The following is a 19,919-nucleotide window of genomic DNA, read 5'->3' on the forward strand; positions in this document are numbered from 1 at the left end:
TCTAGACCAGAGACCTCTCCCATACATCACCCTTATCAAGCAGGCAACGCCCCTTGAAACATGATCTCGAGAATAGAGGTTAAGATGTCTAAGCCTAAAGAGAGAGCTTCCCATGAGAGTAAGGGGCACAGGGACAAGTGGTCTTTGTCAAAGACTGCCTTGAAGTGAGATAATTCCTCCTCAACCCCATCAAAGTCAGGAAAGCCTGCACACATGGGCACTGAGGACTTAAGCCTGAGTAAATGTTCTCAGCAAGAGAGAGTGCCACACAAGGATATGGATCCACCAGTTCTGGCACCATTTCTGACAAGGACAAAAGACAAGGCTAAGGACAAAGATCTTCTGGTGTTCCCTTCACCATCTACAGCCCCACCACCCGCACCCCACCCCAAGAAAAAATGATCCTTAACGTAGTTTCCAAGTTTCAGGTGAGTCAAATCATCCACTTATCAGTATTTTTTTCCTAAACCACATGCCTCTGATGGAGAGTGGAGGCTGCATTCTCTGGATGTCTGAAGATCACTGGCCTTTTATCTACAAAGAACAAAAGACGTTAGAAAGACACCTAAATGATTTGTTTCTGTAGCTTGATCTCTTTGCTATCTCTGCCCAGAAACATTCAAAATGGATCTCTGGTTGTATTATCCTTTACCAACTAGCTCACGTTGCCCACCTCTGGAGGGATGAGGGCTCATACCACCAGAATGCAAGCAACCTCTGCTGCATCTCTGAAACACATAACGTACTAGAGATATGTCAGGCCTGTATCTGGAACTCTTTGCATACCTTCACAAGACCTTACGCTTTGGTCTGATCTAGAGCAGATACAGCTGTGGGGACAGCAGTATTACAGTCAGCTATTACTTTTGCATCCTCACACCCATCTCCTCTTTGACCACTGATAGTTGATCTCTCTCATGTGAAATACACACTGGGACCATAATTTAAGTAAACTCAGTGTTTTCTTTACCTGTAACTGGAGGTTCTTCAAGATGTGTGGCCCCTATCTGTATTCCACTACCTGCCCTCTGTCCCCTCTGCTGCAGATTATCTAGGTTTGTGGTAAGAGTAGGAACTAGAGAGATGACTGCCTGCACCACCCTTTGTGCTCTGGGTGGGGAGCATGAGGAGAACTACATCACATGGGCGGACCAAAGGACACTGCTTGTAAAAAGTTATGGACTAAGGTGCATGTTCTGAGTACAAATCCCACTTGTGGAATACAGATAGGCACCCATACATCTTGATGAACCTGCAGTTACAGATTAGTAACCTCCATTTATTGTTTTTTCCCTTTTCTGTGACTTGTGCCTGTAACCTGGGACACATTTACACGGAGGTGCTTAGAGCAAGGATTAAATGTATTGATAGCTGATTATAAATATAAATTGAACCTTCAACTCACTCTTTTCTAGTAAAATGTGAACCCTTAGAGTTCCAAAATAAATAAAGACCTCTTCTTCTCCTCGCCACCCTCCAGTAGCTTTTCCCCTCCCTGCATAGACTTCCTAAAGGCTACAGGAAGTTATGAGTAATCTTCCTCCTCACCTGGAAAAAAATCAACCAAGTGGATTTTTTTTCTAGCCACTCTCTTCTCTCCCTCCCCCCTTTTGGAACTGGATCCCTTGCATCAGAGATGGGATATAGGCTTTTTTTAATTTGTTGTTTTGTCTTGGAGTATAATTTTACAAATGTTAAGAGGAAAATTTAGGGTTGAGTGGGCAGTATAAATGATGGAGAGTGCTAGTGGATTATAAGGCAGTTAGCACCTGGCTTTAACAGTTCATTTCAAAATATGTTAATGTTTGGGCTGCAGGTGGGAGGTTCTAATAAAGTGTAGTATTTTTGTAAAGTGTTACGTTTCTTTTGGTCTTAACTGGACTCTACTAAAATTCACTTCCAACAATATTTTTTTATGAAGGGGTTGTGTGTGTGTTTAACATAAAAGAAAATGTCAGTTTTGTTCTTAAATTCTTCATGTGCTGTTCTATCTGAAGAATGTTTGAAACAACTTTGACTTAAATTGCTGTGTTAGAAATGTTTTATAGGCACACTGCTTCTTTTTAAAAAATCCATTTTTATTTGTGTGGAAATTGGAGCTGGGAACTGAGTATGCTCTCAGGAAAGAGGGAAGCTTATGCTTTCTACTGGTCTCAAGAGATTGTAACCAGGGTCTGGCTAGCCCTCACATAGGAACCTAAACCTACAAGAATTAGCAGTGTGTTTCATATCTCAGTGTACCAGGCAAAGGAACTGTTTTCCCTTAGGTGTGAGAGAGGGGCAGTTGAGCAATGTTTTGCTAATAAGCTGATTTCAAGCTGGCACTGATAATTCATTGCCCTAAAGAACCTGGAAGCAGCATTTCACCACTCTTCCTCAGTCTCTCTGTGGATTCCCTTTGTACTGTCAAAAGAAATAAATGTCTATGTCAAAATATAAAGGAAACAAACCCCTACATTTTGGTCTCATTGAAAAAGTATGCATTAAAAATGACGAAGTACACAAGATGAATAATGGTGAACTATAGAAACATTAGAGCATTTGGCATCAGTAACATGGAGTCAGTCTTGAACTTCATTTGTGAATATCTATCCAATCAGTCAAGAGTGCTTCCTAGTGTTACTGAAGTGCAGTCACAAATCTGTAAGAGGGTAAATACATTTCCTCCAACCCAAACCTTATTACTGAACACATTTTTAAATAATTGAAAACTGATATACAAATCACAAAACTCATTGTCCAGCACTTGTTCAGTGTTCATTGTTCACTGTATGATACCTATGTCAGTGCTATCATTACTACACCCAAGAAGGGCATTAAATTCACCAGAGTGAAACATGGTGTTATTCAATTTATATTAGCATTGATTTTGCTATGATTAACCATTAAATAGTGTTCTGCTTTCTTTCTACCTGACACAAAAGAATTTGAAACATTTTATATGCACTAATAGTAAACTTGCTAAAGCAAGTTCTGCAAACCTTGATGTCTTTGTGAGGCCTCAATATTAAAATGTTTTTCTAGCTTGCAATAAGAAATTTTTATAATTTAATTTTTTAGACTTTTTAATGTTCAGAAATAGAATAAGACATTTGAGGTATTCAGCAATCCCTAGAAGAGCATTCTGGTGCATATTTTGGACTCACTACAAGGCAGGGCCACCTGTACTGTTTTTGCCGCCCCAAGCAGCGCGCCGAATTGCCGCCACGGACGGCGGGGGCAGTCCGTGCGCCATTAGGGCGGCATACGAATTTCTGCGGCGTCGGCAATTTGGCGGCAGCTTCTGTCTTCAGCCGGAAGACAGAAGCTGCGCCGCCGCGGACAGCTGAACATAGAAGCTGCCGCCACCGTGGAAATGCGCGTGCTGCCCTAACGGCACACGGACTGCCCCCGCTGTCCACGGCAGCAATTCGGCGCGCTGCTTGGGGGCAAAAACACACGGATTGCCGCCCCTTGCAGATTGCCGCCCCAGGCACCTGCTTGGAATGCTGGTGTCTGGAGACAGCCCTGCTACAAGGTAAATGCCAATGCAACTGTAAGGACTGGCAGACTTAAACAACCATTCAGCAGCCAGAAGATGATTTTAAGCAGGAAGCCCACTCTCTGGAGAATGCTGTCTAGTGATTCTGAAAATAGCATTAGCTTGCTGGTCTCCAAAAAGGCAGTAAATGGTTGCCTACCAAATATGTCACTACATGAAAATCCAGGAGGAGGCAGGGTCCAGTTGGTAGATACACAAAAATGTCAGGAATAGTAGTCCCCACCAGGTGACAGAAGTAAAAGAAGGTGTTGGTTATTCTGGACTTGTAGAGATGTGGGGAGAAAGTGATGCCACAAGGAAGATAGAAGGGGATTGAGGTTTGCTTATGAAAAATGGTAGACCAGAGTTTATAGGCCAAGCTGCTTCAAAGCCACCTTCTAGGTCTGGAGCCCAACATTTGTGCTGAGGAGGAGCTGTTGCCCTCCAAAGAGTAAGCAACCCATTACAAACATTCTAAAGGAAGTTTGACAGTTTAATTTGGGAGTGTAGGAGTTCTCCAGCATCTACTTTGTAGGAGCAATGGGCTGTGTGGTCACAGGAGGTCTTTGTTGTCACAGCTACTGTTGACTTGATGCCTACAGGCTCAGGACAGATGATATGAGAAGAAGAAACTGGAAATTTGAATGTTAAAGGTCCTCATAGATAGAGGACTTCATACTTCACTAGAAAGTGTTTCCATTGCTTGGAAGTGGGCAGTGTGACATGCCTGCAGAAATGCAGAGTTCTTTGTCTCTAAATGGAAATTGTCTTACTGTGGCTCTGAGAGGTGGTACAGACAGTCCAGTGATCACTGTCTTGTGAAAGAAAAACAGTGTCTGTCTTCCAAAGTCAAGGTAAGGGTTTCCATGGCAGATCTTTTATTTGAGAAGCAACCAAATGTTGTCTGAATCAGAGATTAAGAACTGTTCAAAAACAGGCTATTTCATACCAAAGAAGTCATAGGGAAATTTGTATTGCATGTTCCTAGAATTGTTTTTTAAACGTGTATTGAGTGCTACCGAAAGGTGCTGGCTTGATAGTTCTGGAGACCAAAATATCAATCCACAGAAAAGGTGTGCTGTGTACATCCTGGCTCTGCAAACACTGAAAGAGCCACTGTCATGGAAAAAGCCACTCAGGCAATAATTTGATCAGAGACTCAAGCCTGCGGCCTGTTTATTGAACACACACCAATGCATTGAGGGTAGCAGTATTGGAACCGCTCCCCCGATACAATGCTCGCAGAGACTATTTCAAACTTAAAACTGCAAACAAATTACACACAGTTAAGTAATGATAACCATATTAGGAATAATATTTCACACATTTGAGCAATAGCAACCTTATTAGGAATTAGAGAGTTAGGGTCTTTGGGTACTTTCCAGTGTTCTTTCCCAATTCTTCCCTTGGGTGGGTGCAATGTGGGTTAGGGTCTTTCCAGCATGGTTATTCCTTTGCCTTTTATGGCTATTGTTTTACCCAACTGTCCCTACCGGGTCTTACCACACGATTTGGGGGGCAGGTCAGGAGGGCACTTAGGGCTTATTACAGATAATTGTTTCACACTAGCAGTTAGGCACATACTGCAAATAGTTCCTGCTGCTGGGGCTTTCCATTGTTCCCCCCTTCCACCTCCTCCCTCCCCCCCGCAGTCATGGGACACAGCCAGTTTGGTTCAGGCTTTGGGCCTGTTAGTTACAAGGCAGGCCCAGGTCAACAAACAAAGGCCTAAGCAATGGGGGGGGGGGCAGTGTCTTTTCCCCCACACCACTGTATTGAAATACAGCTGGTCTATAAGAGAAACTTGATGCCAATATAAAATATTGTTTTCCCACTGTTGCTTCTGTTCCTTGCTATGCTCAATTTATTCTAATGTAAACACTCCAGACACTACAATATATATCCCTCCCATTTTGTTTAAAAAAATATTAATGGGGGGATAATCCAGTAAAATCCTCCCTGCCAGCAACCTTTCTCCTGCAGTGTAATTTATGCCAAAACTATATACAGGGGGACATGACCTTACATGACCTTACTCAGTATTCAAAGAGAACTACATGATTGTGTTGCAAATTAACACTTTAACAAAGCTGAGTTAATTGAATACCATTTATTATTTTCATTACAACATTTTTCCCCTGAAAGAGTGAGGTAACACAGAATTATGATGCATGATTATTCTGTGGAACATGATAATATGCTGTAAATGTTTGACCTTTCCAGCATTTAAGCAATAAGACACTCCAGGGTGTGCTGTTGAAGCATAATATTAACACACCTCACCTGCACTCAGCTTAGTATGCATGCTGATATTGTACAGTAATGGGCACCCCCTGGAGTGTTTATGGGAATATAAAATGTTAAATTAAATGTTCAAAAGGGTCTGTGCTCTCTGTTTTTGAACAGTTTTTTATATACGAGCAAAATAATATATGAAAATTATTTGCAATTTAAATAATTGCAAACTTGTACTACTGCTTTAATTGTTTTGTTGATGTTTTTGTGTGTTCATAGGCTATATAGTGATAAGTGTTTCGGTAATACTTGAGCTATTGTTTTCTTGTGGCCCTTTGCATGGGACCGGACAGACACATTCTCCACATTCCTGGGGTTTTACAATGTCACAACTGCCATACACTAGTTTTTGAATCTAAGTCAATTGTTTTCCTCAGGTATGTGAACCAATGTAGGCAGCTTGTTAATATGGCAATATGTGCTGCGAAGCTCATCTAGAGCATTTCACAGGAAATCTTGTTGCATATGCTAGCATTTGAAATATAACACAGAATGTTATGTGTGATAGCATCCGAATCACTGCTTTGTTCTCAAGGAGTACAGATGATGATTCAGTTTAAGGAATAGTTCAAATATAGACCAAAATAAAATAAAATAATAATAATAAAAAAAAACCTGCTAAAATAATCGAGAGAAATGTTAGCAACCCATTTGCTCAATACAAATGTGGCACTGTGATAGTGATTATTGTGCAACGTATTTTGTCTATAGTTTAAAACTGAAGTTAACTGACAGCTTAACAATGTTAGTTGATCTTGTAATCTAGGAAAGTTGGGCACTAAAGATTCATGAGATTCACATATCAAAAATGTGATGGCAGTGTATGAGCCATAAATAAATGTGTTATGCACTTATCAGCATCTGTGATGTTGATAGAAAAGGCTATAATGGCACACATTTACTATTCCCAACTAGGTTTCAGTCTAGTGTATAGTAGGGCAGCTTTTGGGTAGGAACAGGATGAATGGAATAACAGATGTAAAGATGTATAATAAATAACAAAGTTGACTTCCTGCTGAGCAAGTCCAGTTGTTTAAATTCTAAGCTTCTTTTTCCTGTTGACTGTTACTACATGACACCACAGGAGTACAGTAGAAGAAAAGATTTGATTTAGGGATAACACAGAACTATTATGACCCCCAAGAATTTAAGAGCTTACAGATGCTCTGAGTAGTTCAACACATTGTGGGAGATTTTAGTCTCTTGGAACTCAGGCTGACTGGAGGAAAAAAAACTGTTTTTCATGAAAAATTTGGGGTGTTAATTTGTTTTGTTCCTCATCAGGATGAAAATGAGATCATTTGAAATTATTCATGAAAAAATGAGACACACCCATCCCAGATTAGCCAATAGTCAAATAATGAGGGCATTCTGCCTAATTTGAAGCAGGGATTTGACCCTGTCTCCCACATCACAGATCTGCACCCTCATCTCTCTTTCACTTGTTTTGACCAGAAATTCCTTTCTGGACCTGACCAAACTTCCTGAATTTTTTTTTGTCGAAACCAATATATTTCTATGAAAGGTTTTAGTTTCATAGACTTTAAGGTGAGAAGGAAACATCACAATCATCTAGTTTTACCTCCTGCATATCATAGGCCACAGAACCTCGCTCACCCACTCCTGTAATAGACCCATAACCTCCAGCGAAGTTACTGAAGTCATCAAATCATGATGATTTTAAAGACTTCAAGTTACAGAGAATCCATCACTTACTCTAGTTCATACCAGCAAGTGACCTGTGCCCCATGCTGCAGAGGAAGGCAAAAACAAACAAAAACAACAGGGTCTCAGCAATCTGACCTGAGGAAAAATTCCTTCCTGACCGCAACTATGGTGATCAGTTAGACTCTAAGCATTTGGGCAAAACCTACCAGCCAGACACCTGGAAAATAATTCTGTGTAGTAACTCAGAGCCCTCCCTATCTAGTGTCGCATCTCTGGCTGTTGGAAATATTTGCTATTAAGAGATGGGCCAAATGCCATTGTAGGCAATCTCATTATATCATCCCTCCATAAATTACGGGAATTTTTTCCTCAAAACATTTCTAACCAGCTCTACTTGGAACCCAAATTAAAGTATTAGTAACTTTGAACTGTTTTACCAGATGTGATTTTTTTTCTGTAGAAAAAGCCCAAATTAACTAGTATCAGTAGTGTCCAAGACACAGGACTGAAGACTCCACCTATGTAGTAAATTAAACTGTTTTTTATTGCTATCCATTAAATGCAAGAAATCAAAATAGTGGATAATGTTATAAAAGTGCATTTCCACAGTTTATAATTGCACTATATACCAACCAAAATGCAAATTATGGGGCATCTCACATTTTCATAAGTTAGGAGCATTCATTGTCAATTACAGAAACAACAGAGTCAATTTAGGCAAGGTTTCTTATTGTATTACTGAAGTAAAATGTTAAAATTTATGGTTGTAAACAGTTAATGTAGGCAGGGTTGGTGACACCACCTATTAAGGTAGCCCAGCACTTCCAATTATGAGACCTTGTTTTCAGTTGCTCATAACTTTGGCAAACTTTAATTGTTTGGTCTGAACATTTTCATTCTCGGTATCTGCCTCCGGCTAAATTATTTTAGAGAGTAGCTTAGCCATTTCCAAGAACAAGGCTAGGAAATATGTGCTGTTTTTCAATGCTAAAAAAATTAATTATATCTGATGATCTTTAGTTTGGAAAGCCCTAGTTCACCCATGCTCTGGAGCAGGGGCTTTAAATTTGGCAGATGGGTGACTTTTGACATCCCCATGAAAATCTGGCCAAATTATAAGACTTTGACAAATTAGTTTAAATATGCTCAGTTGAGACTTGCTAGTTTAACAGTAAAATCTCTGAAAATTCCATCCTCACTGAGCATGAGCCATCTCCACAGAGTGACTATGTATTTTCCATCCTCTTACATTCCTGCACATGACAGGACTGCAAAAGTGCCATCTCCACATAACAATTGCACAGGCAACCTTCATTCTAGCCTTTCCTAACTATTGAGGGCTTGAGTGTGCATCCTTAATGATCTTTTAGTGTAGTTTTTTGGGTGTAATTATATTCTGTATTCTTATACCAGACTCATCACTCTATTCTGTGATTGCCCTGCAGCTGTGCATTAAGTGATGTGACTAAGATGTCATATATGGTCCCTTTCTTCTCCCCTCCTCTGCCCAGGGGTAGACTTGTGTCCAGTGTTATGTTTGCTTTGGTTGTTTTTATTTATTTATTCACTGCTGTGTATTTGTATTAGAGAAGACAGGTAAAAGAAGTACACCTAGTATTTAGAGCAGAAGGTGATGGTCAAAATTCTTAGTTCCTGTGACAGATCATTCCACAGTCTTGGACTGACTACCACCATCTTCTGCATAGATGAGCTTATTGTTATGGATAGGAAATTCTGTTGTGCCTGAGGAGCAGACTTGTTAACCATGATCCTCATCCCAGAGCTCTAGATGATCTTGTAGCTATCCTGGGCCAAGGCCTTAAGAGGTCCTTATCTTTGTTACACGTGTTATGGTACACAGCATGGTATTTTCTGATTTCTGTGAGTTTCCACACGTGGTAACAGGTGAAAAAGTCTGTGTATCTCTTCAAATGACACTTTCTCTGTTGTTCACATTCCTTGTCCCCAAATACTTCTCTATGTCTTCTCAATTCATTCCTCCTCTTGTCCCTTCTCCGCTAGTCCAGCGTGAAGAGAAGAATGTCTATGTCTTCTCAGGTTAGAGGCATCAAGGAGTTTCAAGCAGTCAGTCTTAGTGGTCACATCCTCCTTATTATGTTCTTATGTTATGTTATTATGTTCTTATGTCCTTCTTATGTTCTTATGTTATGTTCTTCTCAGGTTAGAGGCATCAAGGAGTATCAAGCAGTCAGTCTTAGTGGTCACATCCTCCTTATTGTCTCTTCTTCTCTCTCCCTGCTTTAGTTTACTGCATTGAAACACTTGTGCAAATCAGGCCCCATGGTCTCAAGTTGGGTACCCCAAGAACAAGAAACCCATAATTAGTAACCACCTTTGAAATGTTTGGTTTTAATGACTTGCTTAGTATGTCTCAGGATTTCTGTGGCAGAGGAAGGAACAGAATCCAATTCTCCAGGAAAGAATTCAACAGCCCTTAATCATGAGAACTTTCTCTTTCTGCAGTGTCCTTCCTCATTCATTGTGCACCTTCTAACTTCTACAAAAAAAGAGGAGAAGCAGTAGGCCTACAGACAACAATCTCCTTCACAGCCTTGATTCATCCACAGAACTGGTCAGTCCTGTATACTGAATGAGGCAGAGTTTCTATGGAAAAATATTATATGGTCATGTAATTGAAGACTGTATGATAATGCAAATACACAAAGGGATGCCAATTAAATTTGCATAGGCAACCTTAATTTTGACATTTCCTAACTTGTATGTGCTTGAGTTTGCAACCTGAATAATAATTTTAACATAATTTGTGTGAGAGAGAAAATTTCTATGTTTAAAAATAAACCCCTGGAAAAAACAATTTCCATCATGTGGCATCCAATTGACACCTACATTTATGATCAGCAAAGTACATCCATCACACAGACCTCTGCCACTTGAGCTACTAAAATAACCAGAAGCAACAGTAGGTTGTCATTCCCTATGTAGAGGGGGATGAGACACACTCTTTGACAGTGAATTTCCTAGATATTTGCTGATAGCAGAGAAATGGTGAGATTCAGGAATCTCGGGTTCCATTCCAGGCTCTGGAGGTAAGTGTGCTCTAATGGTCACAGACTCTTCTGCCCATTTCCCCCAAGCTTTTGACCACTTCTGCCCAATCCTGCTTTCCTTCACCCCTCATCCAATCTCAGTGATTTCTCCCCAGCTAACTGGCTCCCAGTGCCCCCCATTTCCTTCACTGACTCTCAGTACCAGTCTATCTTCCCAAGACTCCCAGTCTCCCCTCTCCAACTCTCAGTTTCTCTCCCCTCTCCAGTCCCAGTCTAAGCAGTATCCTGGTTCCAATCTACTCCTTTCCCTCTCCCTGGTCCAGCATTTGTCCCCTCTACATTCAAATCAGACAGCTTCCTCCTCTGTGCTACCTGGGTGCCAGCAGGGGGACTTTGAGAACACAAGAGAGAGGGACTCCCTTCCCTCAGTTGTTGTTCCCAGCCTGGAGCAAACATTGCTTCAGAGAATTTAAGATAAAAGTCTACCACTGCCTGCCAGAATTTTTTTTATCACGGGCAAAGCAATGTATTTTTCCCTAGCCTCATTCTCAGAAACAGCTGAACTGTTTTGTCTGATATTTTCCAGAACAAATCAGTCTGAGGTAGATAACCAACATGAAAAATGTCAGCCCAAATGATTACAAGTTCGGGAATTGTCAGGCAACCTTCATAGGCAGTGTTACCAGCCTTGCCTAGAAAATTTGTTTACAATTGAGGCATTGCAAGTAGCAACTTCCAAAGCAACTTCGCAATTTCCTTGAAGCTTCAAGTTGCCATCTCTCATCTTAACATTATGAGTAGAGAGACATCCTGGAGGATTTTGGTCAACCTGTTGGTTCTCTGCTGTAATCAGGGCTCTTCCTCGTTATAACAGAGACTGTCTGAAGGATCCAGGATTCTTTTTCAGAATCTCATATTTGTATCCAAGATCTCTGGCTTTCTTAAGCGGGCGAAGGGAATTATGTGGTGAATCAGTAGGTCCTTTATATATATTCATATATATGTATGAAAAAAAACACCTGCTATGTTCAGTGTAGTGAAGGAATGCCATTAAAAGAATCTGAAGGGGGAGAATGAGCAAAAATAAATAGGATGTTTGCCTTTATCTATCACTCTGTGCATATAATTTTACCTTCAGTCTATGTGCATGTGTCTATTTTTATGTACTCATATGCATACAGATAAGGTATTAAACTAAAATTATGTATCTATGAAATATGTATATATTTGGGCTGTCAGTAGACAATGGAAAAGCATAATGAAGTATGCCAAATTATGCTCCCATTTATTCACCTATAACACGTTTGACTCCAGTGCGGGTTATGCATGCAACTGAGACCAGAATTTGAATAATTTCGCTGACAGAAATTCCAGTTTCATTTCCATCCATGTAAGCCCACTGGCTTCAAAAAGGTTTCAGAAGTGGAACTGAAGTCACATTTTGGCCAGTACTATTGCTATAATATTAAGGAATTCCAGTAAGAATATATTACATTGTATCATACCAGTAACAGAAAATGGGGCATTAATTTCATAAAAATATAAATTTAGTGCAGAAGAACATAGTCTTATCTAGGCCATGGGTAAGCAGAAAAAAAGTTAATTGCCTGGAAAAAGAAGGAAGGTCAAATTCAAAGCTAATAATTACAGGGACAAGACCTCTTTAAATTATAATGAGAGTAAAGATACATGTGAAATTTCATTACTAAGTGATAAATGTCTTAAGATTGATTTAGTTTTCACCATAGTTACACATTTCAAAATGTCATATTTACACTCAAATAACCTTTCCAGGGAAACAAGGATCTGTATGGATGCATAAATATTTTGCTAAATGGTCTCATGCTTCACTGACTTCTCTCCATTTGCAATTCATTATTTTGTTAATTTAAATGACAAGTGATGCACTATCTTGGGAAATGGCGGGGGGGATACTTTCTTTGAAAATATGAGGATCACTTCCTAGCTGTTGAGATACAGTACAAGATGTAATTAAACCTAAATGAAACCCATAAAATCTGGACTCAAGGATGTGTTACTTCAAAAGAAATTTATAACAGTTATTTAGACCTCATAACATCTGATTCTTATAAAAGCAGGTATCATGGATGTCCACGGAGAGAATAGGAGAAAATAAACATTAAAATGTTTAGAAGAAATGAATTGAATTAATTAAAAAAAAACTTTTTGACCTCTTTGCAAATTGCCCACTCACTCAGTGTGACATACTATGGGCAGGTCACGGTGTAATCTAGTTTTAATTTTCAAGACACTTGTTCTAAAGATTCAATGCTGATATTTTCCTGCATCAGTTTCTATCACTCTGCACTGTAGGACACAGCGATTTAAAAAAAAAAAAAAAGTGGAAAGACATATGTAGTAATTTCCTCTGCTGTTAGTATGCTCTTCAGTTGCCTATTAAACTTCAAGCCTGTCACTGTATCCACTGCAGAAGCTTTAAGCCAAGGGGAAAGAGTTCTCCTGTTGTCCTAATTGCTCCAGCTCCTGCAAGCGGTGGTACCCGTTCTAGCTCTGGGGGAAATGCTCCCACAGAGTTTGAGATCTTGCCTTTTTGAATTAATTTTTGATCCCTTATGCTTGGGTATTTCATGTTGTACAAAGGCAAGTGGAAATTGAAACTAGTCAGGTTATGAAATTGGGATTTTCTCCCTTATGAGCACTGGTGCTCCATGATCCATTATGACTGGATTATTTCTCCTCTTTTTCCAATATATGGTAGCTCCTCTTTATATAAAACAAAGAAACAAAACTCTCTGCCTTCCTAAAGGTTTGCAGGTGGAGCAGTTTAGAGAACTGGTAGCTTCACTAGCGCCCCTGTGTTTTCCCTCTGCTCAGAGAAGGAGGAGGTTCCTCTCACGCTCTTCTTCCTGTATTTCCAGTCAGGATATTTTTTTAGTGGTCTCCCCTCCCCTTTTTCTCCTCAGTGTGGATGGTGGGGAGAGGATTTTTGAGACCAGGAGTCTGCAGGAAAACTGTGTTTGGGAGAAAACTCAGCAAGGTAACAGGCCTAGCCAAGATGAAAAGGTCTCCTTCTTACAGCCCACATTTAATCCTGCACCACCTTTGCCACTCCACAGCACTGTGGCAGCCAATCCTTAAGCTGTTTGGAACAGAAATTCAGCAGCAGGAGCTGGCTTTCTAGAATCTCCAAGCCTGGCTACTCAGTGCTCCAGCCTAAGGGAAGCATTGAGATATATGTCAAACTGAAACGTAATACAAATTAGGTCACATCATCCTGATGATTCTCCTAGTTCTGGAAGGGTTTAGAATACAAGGAAGACAAATAGAGAGGTTCAAGTGACAGAAAATTCTGGCTTAGGCCTGAGAATGACCTCCTGTGGGGGAAAAATGCACAGAAGGCCTCCAGGTGGATGGAGGCACACAAAGTACTGACTCTCCCGGGCAATGTAACTGCTTGGGGGGGGGGGGAATAGTAAGATTGGAGAAGGTTCCTCCATAAATTTAAAAAATAGTAGTAATAAAAAAAAATTGGAGATTATCTGAAGGATCAAATCATTCTTTTAGTCTCCTGGTAGCATTTCTGCAAAGACACAGCTTTAAAGAATTGGAAAATATGAGGGTGTTGCAAAACAGGGCTAAAAGGGCAAGGAATATACTGCAAGTCTCCTAACACTAAGACCTGGATGTTCAAGAAGCTTAGACCCAGATGCAGTTAAGAACCTATCTAGAAGGAACTCCAGTATAACTCTGTTTGTGAGACAAAATGTGATTCTTGTCCTTTCAAGAGCAACATAAACATGCAATTCTCAAAAAGCCCTTGAAATGCTCAGATGTGTACAGTCTGTACATTTGATCAGGAAGTCACAACTAAAAATTACATTTATCCAAGATCTACCTGCCTTTTCAATCAGTTACCTGGCTCAGAAGAATACCTGTAATAGTGCCGTCTGGTGATTCCCAGTAATATCATACCTGGAAAATAGTATCTCAAGAGAAATAATAGAAGTCCTTATAGTAAGGCTATGATTGAATCATGGGTATTTTTAGTAAGTCATGGATAAGTCACAGTCAATAAACAAAAATTCACAGCCTGTGACCTGTCCATGACCTTTACTATAAATATCCCTGACTAAATTTTAACTGGGAGACCCCCGGGGTGCTGCTGCTCTGGGGGACCACTGGGGTCAGCCGCACCGGCCACTGCTTGGGCAGTCCCTGGGGCCAGCCACTGGGGGCTGCCGAGCAGCGGCTGGTACAGCTGTCCCTGGGGCTGCTGCTCTGGCCTCCCCCGGGGGCCACTGCTCAGGCAGTCCCTGGGGCCAGCCACAACATCTGCTCTCGGGCGGTCCCTGGGGCCAGCTGCTTGGGCGGCCCTGGGGTCAGCCACACCGGCTGCTGTAGAAGTCTGAGGTCATAGAAAGTCACGGATCTGTGACTTCTGTGACAGACACGCAGCCTTACTTATAATACATTTGCAAGGAAATGGATTGGGTTATCTATATAGCTATTTTCAAATTCTAACTGTGTGATTGATGCATATATGCAAATAGGCACTGATTTAAATATTGACTGAATTTAATATTTTCATAATATGAAAAACCCAGCCATAATGAGAAACATATTTAGTGCAATCCTCAGTTTAAATAATTTTATTTTCTGAATAAGATTTTCAAAACTATATGTGTTTATTTGCATCCCTTATTTTTTGTACAGTTACCACTGTGCTCATATAACTGTGCATATAATCTTGAGTTGCATGCACAAGTTATCAGTTAGACACAAATCTGGACATTTCTGTGTACAATTACAGTGACTTAAGTGCAATTGTGGCCATTGTTGATACATATATTTGTGCCCCTAGTTTGTATCTCTTCACTTGAGCAACTCTGAAAAAGTTTGAATGCATGTTCAAGAAATAGAACAAATAGGCTATTGCTGTGCTGAGACCACTCTGGAATCATGCAGAACAATATTATATCATTGTTGTCTTGTACTCCCCTATTTGTCTGTCTGTAGTCTCTTGTTCTATACTTAGAATGTAAGATCTTTGGGGCTGGGCCTGTCTTTTTGTTCTGTGTTTGTGTTGCCTCTAACACAATGAGGCCTGGTCCATGATTGAGACCCTTAGGCACTACTGTAATGTAAATAAATAAACACACTCACTTTTTAAAAAAACATCTGTATTTATTCGGATGTCCTTGTTCTTTCCAATACTTAATTAAATAAATGAAATTCATGGACATTAGAGACATAAGGTGGGTAACGTAATATCGTTTATTGGACCATCTTCTGTTGGTGAGAGAGAGAGGCTTTTGAGCCACACAGAGCTCGTCTTCCGGTCTGGGGCCTGGTCTACACTATGCATTTATACCTAATTTAGCAGCATTAAACTGATTTAACCCTGCACCCATCCACCCAACGAAGCCCTTTATATCGATATAAAGGTGCTCTTAAAACCAATTCCTGTACTCCTCCCCAACGAGGGGAGTAGCACTGAAATCGGTATTGCTATGTCGGATTAGGGTTAGTGTGGCCGCAATTCGACGGTATTGGCTTCTGGGCGGTATCCTACAGTGCACCATTGTGACCGCTCTGGAAAGCAATCTGAACTCAGATGCACTGGCCAGGTAGACAGGAAAAGCCCCGCAAACTTTTGAATTTCATTTCCTGTTTGCCCAGCATGGAGCGCTGATCAGCACGGGTGGTCATGCAGTCCCAAATCCAAAAAAAGCTCCAGCATAGACCATACGGGAGATACTGGATCTGATCGCTGTATGGGGAGACAAATCTGTTCTATCAGAGCTCCGTTCCAGAAGACGAAATGCCAAAACATTTGAAAAAATCTCCAGGCTATGATAGACAGAGGCCACAGCAGGGACTCAACACAGTGCTGTGTGACAAGCGTAACGGAAAGCCAAAGAATCAAATGGACGCTCATGGAGGGAGGGAGGGGGGACTGAGGACTCGAGCTATCTCACAGTTCCTGCAGTCTCCGAAAAGCATTTGCATTCTTGGCTGAGCTCCCAATGCCTGAAGGGTCAAAAACATTGTCGCCAGTGGTTCAGGGAATATGTCATCAATTCACTCCCCCTCGCCCCCGCTCAAAGAAAAGGGAAAAAAATCATTTATCGCCTCTTTTCAATGTCACCGTATGTCTACTGGATGCTGTTTGTAGACGGGGTGCTGCAGCGCTAAACAGCAGCATCCTCTCCCCTCCCTTCCCAGGTGGCAGACGGTACGATACAATATGACTGATAGCCGTCCTCGTCATCATCCTGTGAGTGCTCCTGGCTGGCCTCGGTGAGGTCGGCCGGGGGCGCCTGGGCAAAAATGGGAATGACTCCTAGTCATTCCCTTCTTTAAGCTTTGTGTCCTGGAGATTCAGTCCCGGCAGATGGTGCAATAGGGTTGGTAACTGTCCTCCTCATAGCAGCGGGAGACTGTGCTCCTCTCCCCTCACCACCCTTTAATGAGTAATGGAGATGTCCTGCCTGGAATATCATAGCAGCTGGAGGCTGCCTCCCCCTCATTTTATCTCACTAAAAAGTCAGTGTTTCTTATTCCTGCAGTCTTTATTACTTCATCACACAAATGGGGGGATAACTGCCACGGTAGCCCAGGAGGGGTGTGGGAGGAGGGAAGCAATGGATGGGGTTGTTGCAGGAGAATGGCATGCAGCTCATCATTTCTGCGGGATATCTGGGGCTCTGACACAGAGTGGCTGTGCTCTCTGGTTCTCTAGTAGACTTGCCCCATATTCTAGGCAGGACTGACTCTATTTTTAGACAAAACATAGGAAGGGAATGACCTGGGGAGTCATTCCCATTTTTGTCCATGCGCCCCTGGCCGACCTCAGCGAGGCCAGCCAGGAGCACCCAGGACAGCAGCAGATGGTACAATGTGACTGGTAACTGTCATCGCCAATTTCCAAAGCAGCAGACGGTGCAAAGCAGCAGAGACGGGCTGGTAACCGTCTCTGCTACCTTGCAAAGGCAAATGAATGCTGCTGTGTAGCACTGCAATACCGCGTCTGTCAGCAGCATCCAGTACACATACGGTGACAGTGGAAAAAAGGCTAAACGGGCTCCATGGTTACCATGCTATGGCGTCTGCCAGGGCAATACAGAAAAAAGGGGCGCAAAATGATTATCTGCCGTTGCTTTCATGGAGGAAGGATTGAGTGAAGACATTTACCCAGAATCACCCGCGACACTGTTTTTGCTCCATCATGCATTGTGATCTCAACCCAGAATTCCAATGGGTGGGGGAGACTGCGGGAACTATGGGATAGCTATGGGATAGCTACCCACAGTGCAACGCTCTGGAAATCGACGCTAGCCTTGGTACATGGACGCACACCACCGAATTAATGTGCTTAGTGTGGCCGCGTGCACTCGACTTTATACAATCTGTTTTAAAAAAACGGTTTCTGTAAAATCGGAATAATCCCGTAGCGTAGACATACGCTGGGAAAGGTACTCCAAGCATCACAACTAACTGCAAGGTGGAACAGATTGTTTAGCATAAGTAGTTAGTACTTATTCTAAGGGATTGTTCAAGGTAGAGTCGCCTATTATTACTTCTGAAGTCATAGAATAAAAAGAGGGAGTTAGTGTGTGACAGATTTGTTGTAATAAGTCATAAATCTGGTGTCTCTGTTCAGTCCATTATTTTTAGTGTCTAGCAATTATGACATTAAGATCCCAGTCTCATCTTTTGAAAGTGTTTTGCAGGATTCCTATGAGGATTAGGACTGATAGGCCAGATATAGAGTGATTACTTTGTGAAAAGTGTTCACCCATAGGTGATAGGGTGTTTTTGTCATTTATCATTTTCCTATGTGAGCTTATCTGAGAGCGTAGTGATTGTCTGGTTTCACTCACATAGCTATTGGGACCTTTAGTGCACTGGATGAGGTATACCACATGCATAGATATGTAGATATAGACATTTTCATGGACATATCCTATATATGGTTTCTCACAAATGTTTCTCTGTGTATTCAGATCTATAAGATTTATCAAGAAACTATTGATTCAGATCCTACAGTAAAAAATCATGTTTTATTTTTTCAATTTAAAAATATAAATTGATGAGTTGGCTTTATTGGAAAACTAGCTTTATCAGTGAAATCCCAGTTTGAAGTTAGTTTCGATGTATTCCCTCTTTTTGCAGGCAAAAATTATAGCACATAGACATTTCTTACTACCTAGTTTGTGCCCACAAAAATGGCAATTTTAAAAAATCAGGCCCATAGAATTTTCTCCAAGCTTACTGAGTTCACTCGGGTAACAAGAAATCGCTGGTGCCAAGATGGAAAATAAATGTATACAAAGATGGTTTTTGTAAAGTTTTATACAAGTGTTTGCATAAAACAAAGTGCAAAAGGGTCAATATTTCTAAATCATTGTTTAGCAAAATTCAAAAGCTATTATACTGCAAACGTCTCATTTTATATGTTGATCTAAATTGTTTTTGCTAATCAAATTGCTGTACGTGCAGGTCATGGCTTTACTAATCAGACTCATTACATTGTGTAAAAAGAAATCCATCTTCACTTTGCAAACACAGTCAAAAGTCAATTTTGGAACAATTTAATCCAGATGTGTCTTTAAAAAATGCTGCATGTTCTTTGGGTGTGGGTTTATTCAAATTATAGAAGTTTATCTAGGTGACAAATATTTATTATTTATTTATATTTGATAAAGGGCAAATATATTACCCTTTTATTCTTAAAAAAATGATTTACTTACATTTCCAGTCTAGTGTATGAACTGGGTACAGATCCTCTTATATAATACTTGAACAAGTATGTGGATATATAGCCATATATGAATTCCAATATTAGTTCTGTGGTTGTGTGTGTACGATATATAAAAATGCTTTAGAGGAATACTAAAGTTGCAAAGTCAAGCATATAAAAGTCAGGAAATTCCAGTATTAAAGTTTAATGCACAGAATTTATTTTGCCCCTACTGTAATTATGCACTGTGATATACTATATGCTTTAAATCACAGGCTTGGATTAAGAGTGGTCCAGGGCCACATTTCTCTAGCCATAGGTCTGAATGCTATTGCATTCAGTACTTACATATTGCCTTTTTATCTATGGATTTCAAAGTGCTTGATACAAATGGCACAAATTAGTAATTCCATTTTACTGAGAGCATATCTATAGAATAAGAAAAGGTTCAAACATTTTTTCTAACATATTGTGGCATATTCCTAGCTTTGTGAGTCAGTTTCTCCATCTGTAAGACTATGATAATATTTATCCATGATGATGTGGTGATGTGCAGTCTTATTAAATAAAGGTTGTGAAGTACAAAGAAGTATCAAGGTTAGCAATAAGAATTGAATTTAGAATATCCTGACTACCAGCACTGAACATGTTCCCTTAAATCACGGAAGCAATTTGATGAGCA

At 40.6% G+C, this 19,919-nt stretch overlaps 1 long non-coding RNA gene across 1 annotated transcript in view; it reads right to left on the minus strand.

The window, feature by feature from the left end:
- Positions 1–476: 476 nt before the first annotated feature.
- The window catches only part of LOC120396859, a 30,678-nt gene continuing 11,235 nt past the window's right edge, over positions 477–19,919 (minus strand). The window contains exon 3 of the long non-coding RNA XR_005593464.1: positions 477–534. This is a non-coding gene — a long non-coding RNA (uncharacterized LOC120396859). The remainder of the gene's footprint in view (positions 535–19,919) is intronic.

Source organism: Mauremys reevesii, linkage group 2, assembly GCF_016161935.1.
Source record: "Mauremys reevesii isolate NIE-2019 linkage group 2, ASM1616193v1, whole genome shotgun sequence".
Classification (NCBI taxonomy): domain Eukaryota; kingdom Metazoa; phylum Chordata; order Testudines; family Geoemydidae; genus Mauremys; species Mauremys reevesii.